The sequence below is a fragment of the Coturnix japonica genome, chromosome 2 (assembly GCF_054131305.1).
Source record: "Coturnix japonica strain WE chromosome 2, WE-NBRP24, whole genome shotgun sequence".
Classification (NCBI taxonomy): domain Eukaryota; kingdom Metazoa; phylum Chordata; class Aves; order Galliformes; family Phasianidae; genus Coturnix; species Coturnix japonica.
In genome coordinates this window covers 70,060,192-70,075,891 of record NC_140664.1, presented here as the reverse complement: position 1 = coordinate 70,075,891, position 15,700 = coordinate 70,060,192, and the positions used below count along the sequence as shown (strand labels likewise).

The 15,700-nt window shown below is 40.1% G+C and overlaps 1 long non-coding RNA gene across 23 annotated transcripts in view; it reads right to left on the bottom strand.

Annotated features, from left to right (window-relative positions):
* Positions 1-15,700, bottom strand: part of LOC107309719 (uncharacterized) — a 268,792-nt gene that overhangs the window by 59,117 nt on the left and 193,975 nt on the right. For 16 of the 23 annotated variants that reach the window (XR_014942735.1, XR_014942732.1, XR_014942738.1 and 13 more), the window contains 2 exons: positions 8,813-8,998; positions 4,531-4,621 (listed from right to left, as the gene is read on the bottom strand). The exons of 1 other annotated variant lie outside the window; for it this stretch is intronic. This is a non-coding gene — a long non-coding RNA (uncharacterized LOC107309719). Of the gene's footprint in view, positions 1-4,530; positions 4,622-8,812; positions 8,999-14,512; positions 14,886-15,700 lie in introns of those variants that run through there. 6 more of the 23 variants (XR_014942750.1, XR_014942748.1, XR_014942749.1 and 3 more) reach the window with 1 other exon arrangement.

The following is a 15,700-nucleotide window of genomic DNA, read 5'->3' as shown; positions in this document are numbered from 1 at the left end:
TTATGAAGCAAATAAAATAAAATAAAAATAAAAATAAAGTCTAGATGGCAGGCATTATCTACTAGAACAAAGACAAAACACTGCAGAGTGGTTAGCCCAGATGAATTCCAGTGAACTCTTTATATCACATTATAATCCAAATACACTGCAGCAGGTTGCAGAAAACATATTTGAGGGATGACACACGGAATTTTATAGGGTGTACTTGGATTAGTTCTTGTACTCTTTCAGTGTTAAATATAATTGATTCAATCCTCACTTCAGCAAAAGTAATGTTCTAGTGTTTAAATGTTCTGCTGGACGGGGACCCGATCTGCAGTGAATCTGAAAGAGGTTTTCTGCCCTTTGAAATGTCAGTATTTTCAATTCCTTTATCTTGTTATTATTTTCAAGATTAAAAGCAAGTGATGAGCATATTCGTAGGAAGCTCCTCTCCTGTGGCGAAAGGGCCTTGGTTCTGTCTTGTTGAGCTATGAGGCAGCTGAAGGCTGAGAGAGGGGAGATGATCATCTCCCAGAGCCTGACCAGTTTCTAGTGCAGACTGCACTGCAGGCTACCAGAACAAGAAGCATATTCAGGGTGTGCAAAATAGACACTAGGTTGCCCGTTACATTGCACCTACCTGCTTTTGGGGAACATATCTTTATGAAATGTAATGGCTACATTTCTCTGGGGCCTTCTAACATCCTCCTGAATGTCCCAGGTACACTCCAAACAAAAGGGAAAATAAACCAAGCTGCCCTAAAATGCCCTTTGATCAGATGAACTTCTGCTTAAAAGAGAAGTGAGAATGTGACCATTCCAAAGGGATCCCAGCAATTTCTACCATGATTTCCATAATTCAATACCCTACAATTTTGCATTTCAAAGTTAGCTGAAAGAACCAATAAAGACAGATTGATTACTTTATTTGTATACCTCACTATGAGACGTCATTACTTTAAGCTGCCAAAGCCAATTCCATGCCAGCCCTTGATCTAAAATTAGACTAAGGACAAGGAAGTGTTCTTTCCTCTACAACGATCACCTAAACCTAATGATCATTTGTTGCCTAAATGAGGCAACAGAGGGTGAAAGTCAGTAGTAATGGATGATTACTGACAAAAAGTCTCACGACCTCAAGAACAGGCCCCTCTAGACCTTCCTGAGAACTTATGCAATTTTCAGCAGGGTGCTCAAAATATCCAGTAGGGATAGGTCTTGAAATTCAGCAACCAGTCAGGGAAAATGAGCATCTAATGTAGTGAATTCAAGTACTGAGAGGGGTTCTTATTTTCCAGAAACTGTAAGTAGCCATAATAAAAGCAGAAAATATTGAGCACTACCCCCACATTTGCCCTACTACCAAGAGCAAAGATCGCAGTCACAGTTCCTGAAGTCCTTCCCTGCCTGAAAACCATGGAAAAATTCAGCACAGTATCTGGATGGAGGTAGAGCCAATTAACCAAGTTTCTAATTTCTCAGAAACAAGCATGTCATTTCACAGATACTGAGCAGAGGTCAAGGAGATGTCTTCTGGCTCTCCCTTCCACAGACATTTTTAGCACTTCTTTACACCCATTTGATTGCACTTGGATTTGAGCACTTGCCTCAAATCAAGAATATGGCTCGCTGCTCTGTAGAAGGCAAGGCTACAATGATCATGACCTAACATAAATACAGGTCGGCAGTAAACTTCCTCCACAGCCACTCCTGGGGCCACCTGTGAGAGTTTACACTAAGCAAGGGATTGTCCTCATCCACCTTCACAATCCTCTGTTTGCCATCACCTTGAAACACAAGATTGATTTGTACTTGTGTACGTAGGGACATGCAACTCACATTATCCTGTAGGAATACTTCATGTGCACATAGGCCTAAATCCATGAATGTGTGTACGCATGCAGATAGATAAACAGATATTTTGGAATTATTTCAAACCAAGTGAAACATTTTTCTTTCTGTCTAGTTGTTTCGCAATGACTTGGCCTTGGGATCTTCCACAGAGCTCTATGTATGAGTGACACGCTTGCCTGTTTTTACAGCTCCTGCCTTATGTCAATTTAAGCATCTTTCCTCCACCTGGAGGAGTTCAGCAAACATCAGCTCACAGGTGTCACCCTCCATTGGCTGAAGGCTGGCTCCAGAGAGTCTAGCCAATATCTGCTTTGGCTATTAACAGCCTTGGAGAGGCCAAACTCAGTGTGTGGGGGGAAGCAGGGGGAGGAGAAGGTGGAAGGAAAAGGGAGGGGGGGTACATGTATGTGCATGTGCATTCACTGCTGCTTTAACTTTCCATCCATTTAAGAGTTTAAATACTAGTCAAGCACTTAAAATAACATTAGGACACATTCCAGCTTTCTCTGCCAGTCAGAGGAAAAAAATGTTTGAAACCTTGCATCTCAGCACCCCAAGGGCTTTATGATTTGTTAGGTTTAGTAGTTCAGAGGATTAAAAAGACAGAAATATTAGTAGAAAAAGAGGAAAAAAGTCAATGTATTCACTGAAGCAAATCTAATGGGTTGCTGGGCCAGAGAAGAAAAGGTTCTACTACCTGACTGAATCTTATTTAGATTTCTTGCTCCACAATAAAAAAATAATTTTCTAGACACTTCTCCCTTCTTTTTTTTTTTTTTTTTTTTTTTTGCTATGCTAGTCACATTTCCTAAATCCTTTATCAACGGCTGCTCTGCATATGAATGGGCTGTAATTGAACTGTCACATTCATGAAGGTCAGTAACCTTTCATTAGGAAGAATGTGTCTTTCTTGATAAATTGGAAAGTCCCTGAGGATTTGAAAGCATTTTTTTATTTCATTCTTTCAAATACACCTCAAAAATCTAACACAGATCTTTCTCTCCTTTTCTCTCACTTGCTTTTCATAGAGCTCTGTCAAACCCCTTGTCTTTGTCTTTGTCATAGGCAGTTCCATGCAAAATATGCAATCACATGCTTTCACTGTGACCTTTTTAAAAGCAAAATGGGAAGCATAAGTCCCCCACCCTCAACCCCTCACTTTGAACTGCAGACAGATGACACTTCTGCTTAAAAAAAAAAACAACACACAAAACAACCTAAACCTTGAGATTAGAGATGTCACCAAGCTCCTGCTTCCTCAGAGGGACTTCCTATTTACTGGAAGGTGATCTAAATGAAATTGCATTGGTGCCAGTGTATTTGTCCATTTTTTGGTGTGTCCATTTATCTGCATAGAGGGAAAACTGAACACCTCAAGTACTGACAGGTTGCATGTGAAGAACAAATTGTGGGAGAGAGTCATGCTTGAAAAAAAACCAAAACACTTGGCAGAACAGACTGCTTTCAATCTCTGTCACAGAGTAGCTACATGCATCTCAGCCGTCCCTATCTAAGGAAAACAAGCTCTCCAGAGGAGTGCTTTTGTACCTTGATCTGCACTCTTACACAGCAGAGTTTATAAGAGAATCTTTGTGGTTGCCAAACTCATAACCACTGCTCAACTCCTCCTTCAGATTTCAGTCAGCATACAGCAGTACACAAGGAAATATGTTGAACTTTCCACCCTTATTCAGTGCAAAGGTACAATTTCAAATGACTTAAAAATACTGGAGAGGCTGATGGATGCTCCCAAGACTAGACCATGGCCTAAGTTGCCTAAGCCTAGGACTCATCTTCATTCAGAATGACAACTTGATGTCAGGGTCAGAAAAAAAGGCAGTTTGGTGACAAAGTCCATCATTGTCAAGACAGAAACATCATTTTGGAAAAGGGGAAAGTTGGGAAAGGGAAAACAAGCATCTCATCTTTAGTGCTAGCTGGCTAAATACTTGAAGAAGTAACATGAATTAAAGGTTTCCCAGACCTGTCAGAGGACTGACCTTTTATTGTCAACACCAATAAAATTGTGACCACCTCAAGGTGGAGTGTAGAGAAATGAGGAACAAGGTAGAACAGAAAAGCAGCTGGAATCCTGCTAGCCACAACTGGTCTTGGGGGAGCCATGCATAAAAGTACTTTCCTATAGCGAGATTCGGTATACATTAATGCCCTCCTCCAGCAACACCAATATGTTGAATCTAGACTGACTCCTTTTGCTCCAGTTCTGCCACCACTCTCCAGACACAGTTCTTGGCCAGCCAGACTGTGGCCAGCAGCATAAATTGGCTGGAAGCATCATCAGAATTCTTCATGTCTCTGCCAAAATGAAGGTATCTGTGCAAACATTGTTAAGAAGGAAGACAGCTTTATTAGTGACTAGAGGTATGTGGCAAACTCTGCCTATGACTCTAAAGCAACAGGAAGTCCTTCAAAGGCTGAGAGTTTCAGTGCCATGTTTATGCTGCCCAACACAAGAGCCCAACTTAGAAATCTCTTCTACAATGGCATCTAAGGGCAATAAGCAAGGTCTAATTCAGACTCCTACGTTTCATGAGCAGCAGTCACAACACATCAAGTAGGCATGACTGACTTCTCTACATGTCTAACTTGGGTACCAAGATGACTTTTTCCCACTGACTACACAGGAAACTAAGATCTAGCAATGTGTCATAACAGGTGGTCAGAATTGCTCACCAGACTTTTGACTTGACATGTTGTCATTGCTCCTATGCTGCTTCATACCAGGCAACTGGAACACAATTCCTCACTCAGCCCGATCTTTGTTCTGTGGAATAAATACATACATTCTTGTACAGTGCTTGTCAATGGTACATCAGGAAGTGACTTTGTAGTAAGCTCTCTTTCAGAGGACAGATTATGACTAGTAAGCAAAGAACAATTGTATTTTAATGCAAACCACGCTGTATAGACAAGTTTTCTGAAGAGTTAATTTTGAAATTTTTGCTGTTTTAGTCTTCTGCAATGTATGTGGGTGAGCCAGTGATCTGGAGAATAGTTTCATGCAAGTGCCTAAACATTTTGATACCTTCTCTTGTTGAAAGAACAGAATTAACTGCCAGTAAAATCAGCTCAAGTGGAAGACCACAATCTTGGGAAATAAAGCTCATCAAGGTAAGCATAAGGGCTATTCTTAAAGTAATGACTCCTCTTTTATTATATTGGACCAAGATGTCAGAGGTGGATGTGGGTGATATGGCACTAGGAGCTGAACCTTCCTACCAACATCCCATTACATTTTGTTGACATGTGACAAAGGGCAGCAGAGGGACAGGCAGACAAAATGGTATCCAAATGGCAATGGAAGTGAGTATGAAGCAAAGGTGTGTTAGTGAATGGATGTGAGCACAGTGAGGTGGTGGGTGGTGTGTTTCAGCAGTGGTAACAGACACATGAAAGACAAGCCATGTTCAGGATGGTCATGAACATCTGCTGAACTACAAAATGAAGAGTATTTTGATCAGCTCACCTCCACAAATAAGCAGATTACAACCAGGAAACTGTGAGCTGAACACTGGTTTCAATGCGTTGGAAACAATGATGGCAATGCTGGAAATATCACGAAGTTTGTATCAGGTGTGTCCCACAAATGCTCACACAGGAACTGAAAGAACACCTAATACAAGTTTGTCAGGACCTACTGATCCAATACAAAGCTGAAGCTGACAGTTTCCCGGATCACACTATTACCAGTTATGGGGCATAGTGTCACCACTACCAAGCTAGTGGCAAAATAGCAGCGCATGGAGTGAACTCCCCATCAAGTAAAAAGCTCAAGATGCAGCCCTCAACAAGTAAAGTGATGTGCACTGCTTTTTGGGATAGGAAAGGGGTAATCCTTCTGGTTTCCAAGAAATCCATACAATCAGTTCTGACCATTACATTGTGATGCTAACTAAGCTGAAGGCTTAAACTTCCAGCGTTCAGCTACAGAATAAAGACATCCTTTCTCTTGCAAGGAGGTAACACCAGGACTCAGACCAGTTTGAGGACTGTGGAGAACATCACCAGTCTTGGCTGGACTGTTCTACCACACCTACCCTATAGTCTGAATTTGGTGCCTTCTGACTTCCATATTTTCAGGCTGATGAAAGATGGACTACATGGGCAACATTTTCCTAGCAACAACACCATCATAACAACTGTGAAACAATGGGTCACCTCAGCTGGTGCAGATTTTTACAAGCATGGCATGCAGGCTCTTGTTCACTGCTAGCAAAAAATTTACAGCTAGTGGTGTGACTATGCTGAAAAATACTGTTTTGTAGCTGAGAATTTGCTCTATTAAACTGTTATTGTACTCTTTATATCTGATGCTATTTCCATAGAAATAAATAGAAGGCATTACTTTCAGAGTCATCTATGCAATTTTAAAGATATTTTCTAGCTTGCCTAGCCTAAAATACCCCTAGGGCAACACTTTTCAAAGCATATTGTTGTTTCTCTTTCATAGCCAAGTGGACATGATGTAGCTACTTACAAATCTCTGGAGAGATTCTGTTCTGATTCATGCTTGTTTCCTCCATCCAGCATATCCAGATCTGTTTTCTGAGTTGAACCTGGAGGTGGTTTTCTTACATCTCAGTATTTGGATTCGTATGCAGCTAAACCTTTTTGTATATATCAGAGCTCAAATGAAGCTCTGACAACTGCATATGTAAAAAAAAAAAACAACACAAGGTAGTGTGGTATATCACCTCATTATAAATCTCCAGACCAAAACAATGAGGCTTCTCAAGCACTCTGCACTGTGTATAAAATAAAAGTGGTTAAAGAATTTGTTTAGAAGTATGTTAAGCAGGCAGGCAGTGAATAAATCCACTTTACCACTTCATGGCTTTACAAAGAAGCCCATCCATTAACATGGGAACCCTCTTGTTTGCATTTCTTAACAGCTGACATTTGTACCTTTCTGAGGAAAGTGAAGGGCATCTCATTGCCTCATTGTTTAAATCAGTGTGGAAATAATGGGGATGATAGGGAATTGGAGCTAATTTCCTTTGTCTCCTATTCAGCAGATAATGGTGGTATGTGCTGGATGCTAAAGGCCAAGCAGAGGAGGTGACCTGAAGATGACTTCATTCTTAGGAGGTTTATCAAAGGCTCCTGTCAGTCAAATACATGCTGAGAGATTGGGGACTGGCCATCTGGTCCAAAGTTAATCAAAGAGGAAAAAAGGAAAGTAAGGAGGTGAAAAATCTCTCTGTCAGCTTTGCGCAAGGTGGAGGGAGACACAGAGGAGGGAACTCCCGGCTCCGAAGCTGAATATCCAGGCTGCATGCAGAGCGGCAGCGGAATGAGGTGGAGGAGCATGGAAGAAAAGATAATGTTGTTTTGCTTTTTCAGTGGGATCACCCCAAGGCTGTTTAAAGTGGCGAGCTTGAAGGTCACCACTGCCACTAGCCACTCAGAGCAGCAGCAGAATTATTTTGCTTGTCCTTAAGCAACGGGAAAGTGACCAGTTCATGGTAGGGAAATGGTGTAATATACACTGCTCCAATAGTAATGCCTCTTGTTTATTTCCATTATTACAAATTACAAAAGATACGAAGAACACAATAACACTATTTGATAGAGTAAGTTCCTAGCAACACAACACTAATTTTCAGTGTAGTCACAACCTTTAGCTGTGCATTTTCACCAGCAATGTATAAGAGCCTTCATGCTGTGCTTGTAAAAATCTGCACCAGCAGAGGTGACCCGTTGTCACTGTCACCAGTGCTGAAACATGCCACCCACCGCCTCACTGTGCTCATATCCACCGTTTGGTCTCCAGAAACATTCAGTAAGAGTTGATGACTGTCAGTGAGTGCCATTTTTTCCACATGGGGGAATTGAATGACACACCTTTGCTTCATAACACGCTTCCATGTCAAACACTATTCTGTCAGACTGCCCTTCTGCTGCCATCTGTCACATGGCAACAAAATGTAATGGAGTGTTGGTGGGAAGGTTCAGCCCCTATTGTCATAATATCAATATCTGCCTCTGATGTCATGGGCCAATATAATAAAATAGGAGTCATTGCTTTCAGAGCAGCCCTTGTAAAAGACAAGGGTTTCTGTCGGAGAGCCAGGCTTCTTTCCTCAGAGTTCTGTTTCTTGCAAGCAGGAACAAGAGGTATAGCCATGCCACATTCATGGCCTGCAGACACAACCTTACATAGCTCCTCAGCCACTAAACCCTGTACCACCTGGCTCAAGCCCAGGCGTTCTGCAAGCACCAACTGCTTCTGACAGGTCTGTGTACTCAGCACACGATGGCTTTCCTGTCAGTAGTGACCCATATACATTTTCAGACTGTGTGTAGTCTCAGAGGTATATGGAGAGGAGATTTAACAACATAGGGTTTGGTTTGGTCCATGATGAAAGGGTCTCAGAGAATGCTTGTCAGAATGAAGACACCGATCAGATTACTGAAGTACTGTTTAAATGCGCGTGTGTTATGTAAAAATACATTTCACTATAGATGCTTTCTGAAGTAAAACAGAGTGTGACAGCCTGTTAGTTTGATTTCCATAACCAGCCCTGCTCAGCTGCCCAAATCAGCTAAATAGAGACATATTTTTAAAACTACAAACGTCCAGATTGCGAATCCCTCCCTCATGCTGGCAAGCAGTCATGCTAATGAGTAGTCTCCTTGACTCCAGGGGAAAAATTCTTGCCAGTAAAGGTTTCACAATCCCACCCCGAAACATTTATGAAATGATTAATCAATGTGAATTGACTTGAAAAAAAAAAAAAAAAAAAGAAAAAAGATAAAAGATATTAAGAAAAGAAGAGCAAACAGGGGAAGGCTCTTTTGAATGCTGCAAATTCAGCTTGAGGACTTGGAGATACTGTTGTGGGCTTAGGGAGAGCAAGGGAGGAACACACTGCCCCTTTATTATCCCCTCATGGACAGAAACATGCTAAAACCAGAGAGAACTAGAACAAAGGAGTTTGGCAACCTCATATACCTGAGAGGTGGGACTCGCTTCTCCATTAAGTTTCCATTCTGCTTCTTCCTCAGGTCGAGGTCCAGCCAGGGCCCCATGGGAAGGAACATATGGAAAGCAGCAGCAGCAAGTTCTGCTCCACGTGCAGCTTTGCAGGGCTGAGTATCTCTTGATGCCCTGTTTGGGATTGCTCTGCATGGCCAAGCACTGTAAAAAAGAGCTGAAAATAGCCAGAGTGGAAGCACGCAGGGCTTTAAAAACAAAAGCAAATACTTACAAAGCACCTAACCCTAAAAGACCTCTGCTTAGAAGAGCATTTCAGCCAGAAACATATCGCTCTGTCTGTGTTATTCAATAACACCATATACACAGATAAGTCCTGCTTGCTACCCTCGGATTTTTAGCAAGTATTTAAAACTGAAAGCAACTTGCTGCACACTTGGCATCTCAAAGCAGGTGCAGTCAGAAGTGAATAAAAGCGGAGACCAGGAGGCTTTGGATTTTCTTGCTTCTAATGGCTGACATGATGCCTAATGCACAGGAACAAAAGTCTCCAAAAGAATCTAATGAGCACCAAACATGCACTGTAATTCTACTAACCCTGACTTGTACTTGTTATTCACTGATCATCTTTAACTGAGATGCAATGACTTCAGAGGGCAAGCAGTTTGTAACAGCAGTTTCTTTTGTTGTTGTTTTGTTCTTGGCTGTACAGCTCTAAATCTGAGAGAAATATGAATAAGATCAGGATCTTTCCAAACCTGTAGAAATAAAATGCAGCCATGTGGATCCCAACATAAAAACAAGTGTCAACATGTCTGAAATACTGTGTCTGTCATAATTGAAGCTCACAAGCAATTTTGTTTTTGTCTTCACGGCACAGGACTTGCAGACATTCATAAATGAGCTGACAGAAAAGTCAGCAAGGAGAGAAGCCGGCTATCCTCTAAATGAATTACAGTTGGTTGATTTTCATTCTATGTATTTATTTGCTTATTTTATCAAGTGGACAACCATTATCAGATATTTTTGATTCCTCTTGCCTAGTTCTAGCTGAATCTCTCAGAAGAAGAGATAGTCTAACATACTGGTTGGGCACACATGTATAAACATCCTGGCTTTAGCATGTCCTCTTCTTTTTCACAGACTTAAAGTTATTTGACACGTCAAGTTAGATAATACCTTAAATCAATCAACAGCTCCATTTTTTTTCAGTGGCTGAGACTATTTCCAAAAGCAGGGAGGAGATTTAGCCACATAATCCTGAACTGAAATAAGAGAAGTGACTTAATTGCCTTGAAGGCAGTGAGGACATCCAACTCTAGTTGTCTATCCACACCCTCCACAACTTCCTTACTGTAGTTTATATTATACTATTGCAAATATGGCAATATTAAGTCCTTCCTGAAGAACTTTTTCAGCTTTCTTCTCTGTTATACTGCATGATCAACACCAAGCATGCTGAATGTACACTTCAGTGATTGTCACGACAATAATTCAGAGAACCAGCTTCCTTTCAAAAAACTTCAGAATAGCAAAGGGTTGGGGGAGGGAAGTTATCAGGATGCTGGAAAGCACTAATACAATTTATTAGACAAACCCTGTGTGGATGCAATGGCAGCTCTGCTATCAAAGGCAAAAACCTTCAGGCATTTTACATCCCATAATCCCAATGAAAGCCTGTTTTTGCAGATACCCTACAGTTTATGAATCACTGGCTGTAGTGTACAAAATCCCTTATTTAAGTAATTATAGTACAATGCATAAATCTGCACGGTGGCTGACGTCATATAAAAAATTCCAAGTCAGCCAGTCTCAAAACTACAACCAAAATAAAATAAAAATCCTAACTGGAAACAACTGCCTTGCAGGAAATGCATTTTGTGAGCTGGGGGGATGCCCTGATACAATTATATCTGTCCTGGGGACTGAATGAGGTCTAGCAATATAGAGACCGAAGTGAAGCACGGGCAGAGAATGGCTTCTCTTTCCAAGTGAAATCCATTTGTTTTCACTTGGGCTTCAGTGCACAGTTTTAAAGTTGAACAAAGGGAGATCTTGGATCTTGGCCCTGGCCTTAGCCACGCATTGCCCCAGTAATGAGATTGGCTTCTGTTTCTTCAGCAGAATGAATCAAAAGCTTGATATTTCAGAAAATCACCTAAATTCTACCAGATAATTTGTAGTCCCATCTCTGTATTCTGTCCTGATTTATCTCCACACCTACGCAGTTCAGCCTCTACAATCAGCACTGGAAAAAAATAGGTTTTCTCTCACAAAAAGCCATTATTTGTGTGACTTTGGCTTCATCTACAGACTTCATATTTCACCAGAGCTTATACCCTTCAGTAGGTCCATAGATCAGACTTGGAGTGACAGGAAGGTGGCATTTGGCCAAGTCAGTTCCAGATCAGACCAAGTCTCAGTTACACCCGCATAACAAACAAACAAACAAACAGAAAGGATAAAGAAGGGTCCTATTGCATTATAGTGTACAGAGCATGATGACTGTGTGCAATCTGGGTTAATTAAAAAATACGCTCTCTTCCTCTACTTAGAATTTAAGAAGTGATAAGGGCCACTTCAGAAAACAAAAATGATGTGGAAAATGAGCATTTCTTTTCCTGTGTGGATTCTCTGATTTCCTATTTAATAGAAAATATACATTCTTTCAAGGGAAGCCATAGTTTAAAAAAAAAAAAAAAAAAGTTAATGTGGATCACAATTAGCATTTTCAGATGTCTTGTGTACCTCCGACAAATCCATTCAGTATAAATGTTATCTTCTAGATCTCCGCTCAAGGAATCTGCAGAACAATTGGAACTTGTTTGGCAAGTAGGAAAATGATAATGACCATAAAGCACAAGGTCAATCCATGTTTGGGAAGTGTTGTACGAACTGGAAATCTTTCTCCAAAGTACTCCACTACGGTCCAATAAAACATTACGTATCTGTGGAATTTTATCCTGTTAAAGTTGGCAAAGATTTCTTCCCCACTGACTATCTTTGACTCAGATTTATTTTAATTTAATTTCATTCCCTTCAGGAAAAAACAAAACAAAACAAAAACAAAACAAAAAACCCCAAATAAATATAATTGTTCATGTGTAGATCCACAGGCACCTGAGATGGTCTAAATTAAATGACCCACAGCAACCCAGGCACAAACATCAAGTACGTGGTGAGGATGGTGAGAAGCAACAATTGCTATCTTATGCAAAGGTTGTTACTGAGCTCCCAGGGCAGGCTGATAAAGTCATCATAAATTTTTGTCTGAAGGAAGGGAGAGCCAGGTGGCAGAAGATTTTCCTGAGTTAGGCTGCCTTTTGCTACAAGTTTCGGTCACAAAGAATACAAGAGGTTTGAGTTAAGAACACTATGAAGAGTTTGGCAGAAATTGGGACTGCTCTGTACACGGGATGTTGTGATTTCTCCATCTACAATTCCCTGGGATACAGTTCTCCTAGCCAGCACCTGACAGAAAATATTTAGGAGGATATAAGTCTTCTTTAGAAGAAAATTACAGTGGAGACAAGTCCAATATAACAACTAAAACATGAGAAAAAGGCTTTCACAGTTTGTGTTCTAGGTGCCCAACTGAAATCCTGGCTCCATAAAAAGTGTTTTGCTGTTCATTTCTGTGAGGCCAAGTTTGCTAAAAACTAGCTAGTTTTCATATATATTTGACTTGCTGTGTTGCTTAGCATCTGTCAGAGAAGAGCAGAATTAATCACACTCTGAACAACAGATATAGTGTATCCTGAGATGAAAAAAATGTTTGGTTTGCATAGACCCATGCACCTCAGCAGGTATTCATTTAATGATACAGAAAAACTGCTGCCATCCTTCTCATTAACAGGATTTATTTGTCAGACACAGGGAAGTATAACTTTAAGTACATTTTTTTAAAACAGCTGATGTGTTTATGCTGTTTTCACTTTTCTCTGAAGAGTTTTATTGATATAATACCAATTTATATATTTTTTTTTTCAGAGATCACATTGCTAGAGCATGACAATTGATGAGAGTGTTGTGCCACAATATCTAACCAACCCTTCTTTTTTTATATGCATATAGATTGTTTTATGGCTATAAGTAATGTGCAGAGTAAAAGATCCAGACTTATGGAAAATGGTCATTATGGCTGCCATACAAATGTTATGCTAAACAAACAAACAGTCAAAACGAGAGACGGAGAAGGGATGCAGTCTATTACAGTTTACGCCAGTTTGACAAACCCATTGCTGCCACAATTGCAGCAGGTACACTATGGCCAGTATCTTTTTCTAGTCTTCTCAGCATCTATGTATGCAACTCATGACACATAAACAAAGACAGAGACAGCCAGCACAGCTTCAGCAAAAACAGATTGTGCCTTAATAATCTGGTGGCCTTCAATGACAAGGTGATGACACCAGTAGACAAAGGAAGGGCAACTGATGTCATCTACCTGGACTTCTGCATGACCTTTGATATGGTCCCACATCATGTCCTTATCTCTAAATAGAGATTTGAAGAGTTAACAACTTAGAGAATAAGGAATTGGTTATTGTGGTCCAGTCATGTCCAGGTGGAGGCCAGTGATGAAAAGTGTACCCCAGGGGTTCTATCCTGGGACCAATGCTCTTCAGCATATTCAACATCATTTTTCATCCACGCTGACACAGGGAGGGCTGCTAGCTGCTAGATCAAGTACTAGATCAGACTGCCAAGGGCCCCATCCAACCTGGCCTTAAATACCTCCAGGGATGGAGCATCTACAACAGGACAACCTGTTCCAGCAGCTCACCACTCGCTGTAAAAAAAACTTCACCATGACATCTAATCTAAATCTCCCTTCCTTCAGTTTAAAACCATTCTCCCTTGTCTTATCACTACCTATTTGTGTAAAATGTTGATTAACCTCATGTTTATAAACTCCCTTAAAATGCTGGAAAGCTGCAATGAGATCTCCCTGCAGCCTTCTCTTTTCTAGGCTACTATAATTTCTACTGCAACTAGATGACCTTTATGGCCCCTTCCAAACCAAGTCATTCTATGAGTCTATGAAACAGAAGTTAAAAAGGAAGCAGTGTTTTCATAAGGCAAGTCTAATGGCTGATATTTGCTTGTGTTCAGGGTTAAATGATCATTCTGAATGAACACTGAAATGAGCGCACATCCTTGTAAGGTGGATAAACACAGGATTCGTGAAATAGAAATAGACCAGAGCTTCTAGAGAAAATTGGTTTTCATCTTTGTTCCTTTTCTTGTACCTCCTCTCAACAGCCACCCTTTTGAAAAACAAATGAAATGATCATCAGAAGAAAACAGCATTAAAAAGAAAGTTACTAACCCCACAGCTTTCCTAATGACTTGGAATAGTCTGAGTAGCCACCAACTGAAACAGGGATCCTTGGTCTATTGTACTGTATCATGTGACTTCAAGAAAATGAGATGGAAAGGTAAATAATACACAAAGTAGGATTTAGCGGTGTTGTGGCTGAAGAGGGACAAAAAACCCTCATGGTTGTCAGAGTGAAAAGAAGGGTGACACTCTTATGGAGTTAGAGGAGGTCAATAAATCACCAACCTTATCTTGCAAACAGAGCCTGTGACTTCAAAAATTAGCTCATTTATTCTGTACAATTAAATTTATTGAAGTGTGACAGAAAAAGTTTAGCAGTCGCTGATGCAGAAAGGCAGCAACAACGGGGGCAGGCAACTGAGTGAATGACACAATTAGTTGATTTTCATTTTATTTATCAATATAATTATTGAATTGTATTTATCCTATTTCACAGATTTTTACCATTATTACAGCCTGGGTCTCATGGGAAAGAATTAGTTCAAATTTTCAGTCTAACTTAATGTGATTATAGAGCAGCTAATAAAGGAAAAGTTCTATGAAGTGCCACATAATCTTCTGTTCAGTGTCACCCCACCATCAGTTTCTGAAATCCAGAATCCATTCTTGTATAGGCAGGAAATTGAATATGAATTGTGAATACATTTCCTAGGTGGCAAACAAAACTGTTTGCAGGATCCCATCTTGATGCAGCCTTAAAGAAGCCAAGATTCTTCCCCACTTTTAAACTTAGGTATATGTTTCTTTCTGAAAATAAATGAAAAATAAATAAATAAGCACTGCACATTGTTCCCACCTCTACTTCAAGCTTCAGTAAGCTTCAATTATTAGGTAATGTGAAAAGAATGCAGAAAAATTGGAGAAAGACTGCTGTGTCACAGGAGCAGCAGATGAATATGGTTTTTACACAAAACTGATCATTTCAATTCAGAGTATAAAAATATATAACCTCCAAATATTCGGACAATAAATTTTTAGCAAACTAAAAGCTATTGAACAATGACAAGCATCTATTAACAAAAGCAACTTTTTTTCTACTTCAGTTCAGCCTAAAATCATCTAGGGTGCTCAAAGTTGCTCTGGCTCACTTCTTAGCATGCCTTTTTGTCATTCATAGTGTCTGCTTTTGGTTTTGAACTAGCTAAAAACAGTTCAAGACATGCTGGACTTGACTCAAGCACATATTCCACCCTTGCCATCCACATACATGAGGAAGCAAACATGTGCTGAGCAGTAAGCTATATAATAACTCATGTCCTTTCTCACAGGTTCAGGAAATTAGACCACATGCTATTGCAAGTGCCTAACTTTTCCAATGTTTTGAAAGACTCCATTTCCATTGCAACTAGCTTATTCAGTTCTACCCTGCACTCCCATTCCATAAAAATTAATTTATTTGCTCTGAGGTACAGGTCATTTTTCTTAATGTTGGTCAAAGTGCCATGGAGCATTGCCTAAAACACTAAAACATGGAGAGGGTCCAGAATAATTCTATACTCACAATTAATAAAAATAAATATTATTATTCATAATTAATAATTTACTTTGAATGATGTGTTCAG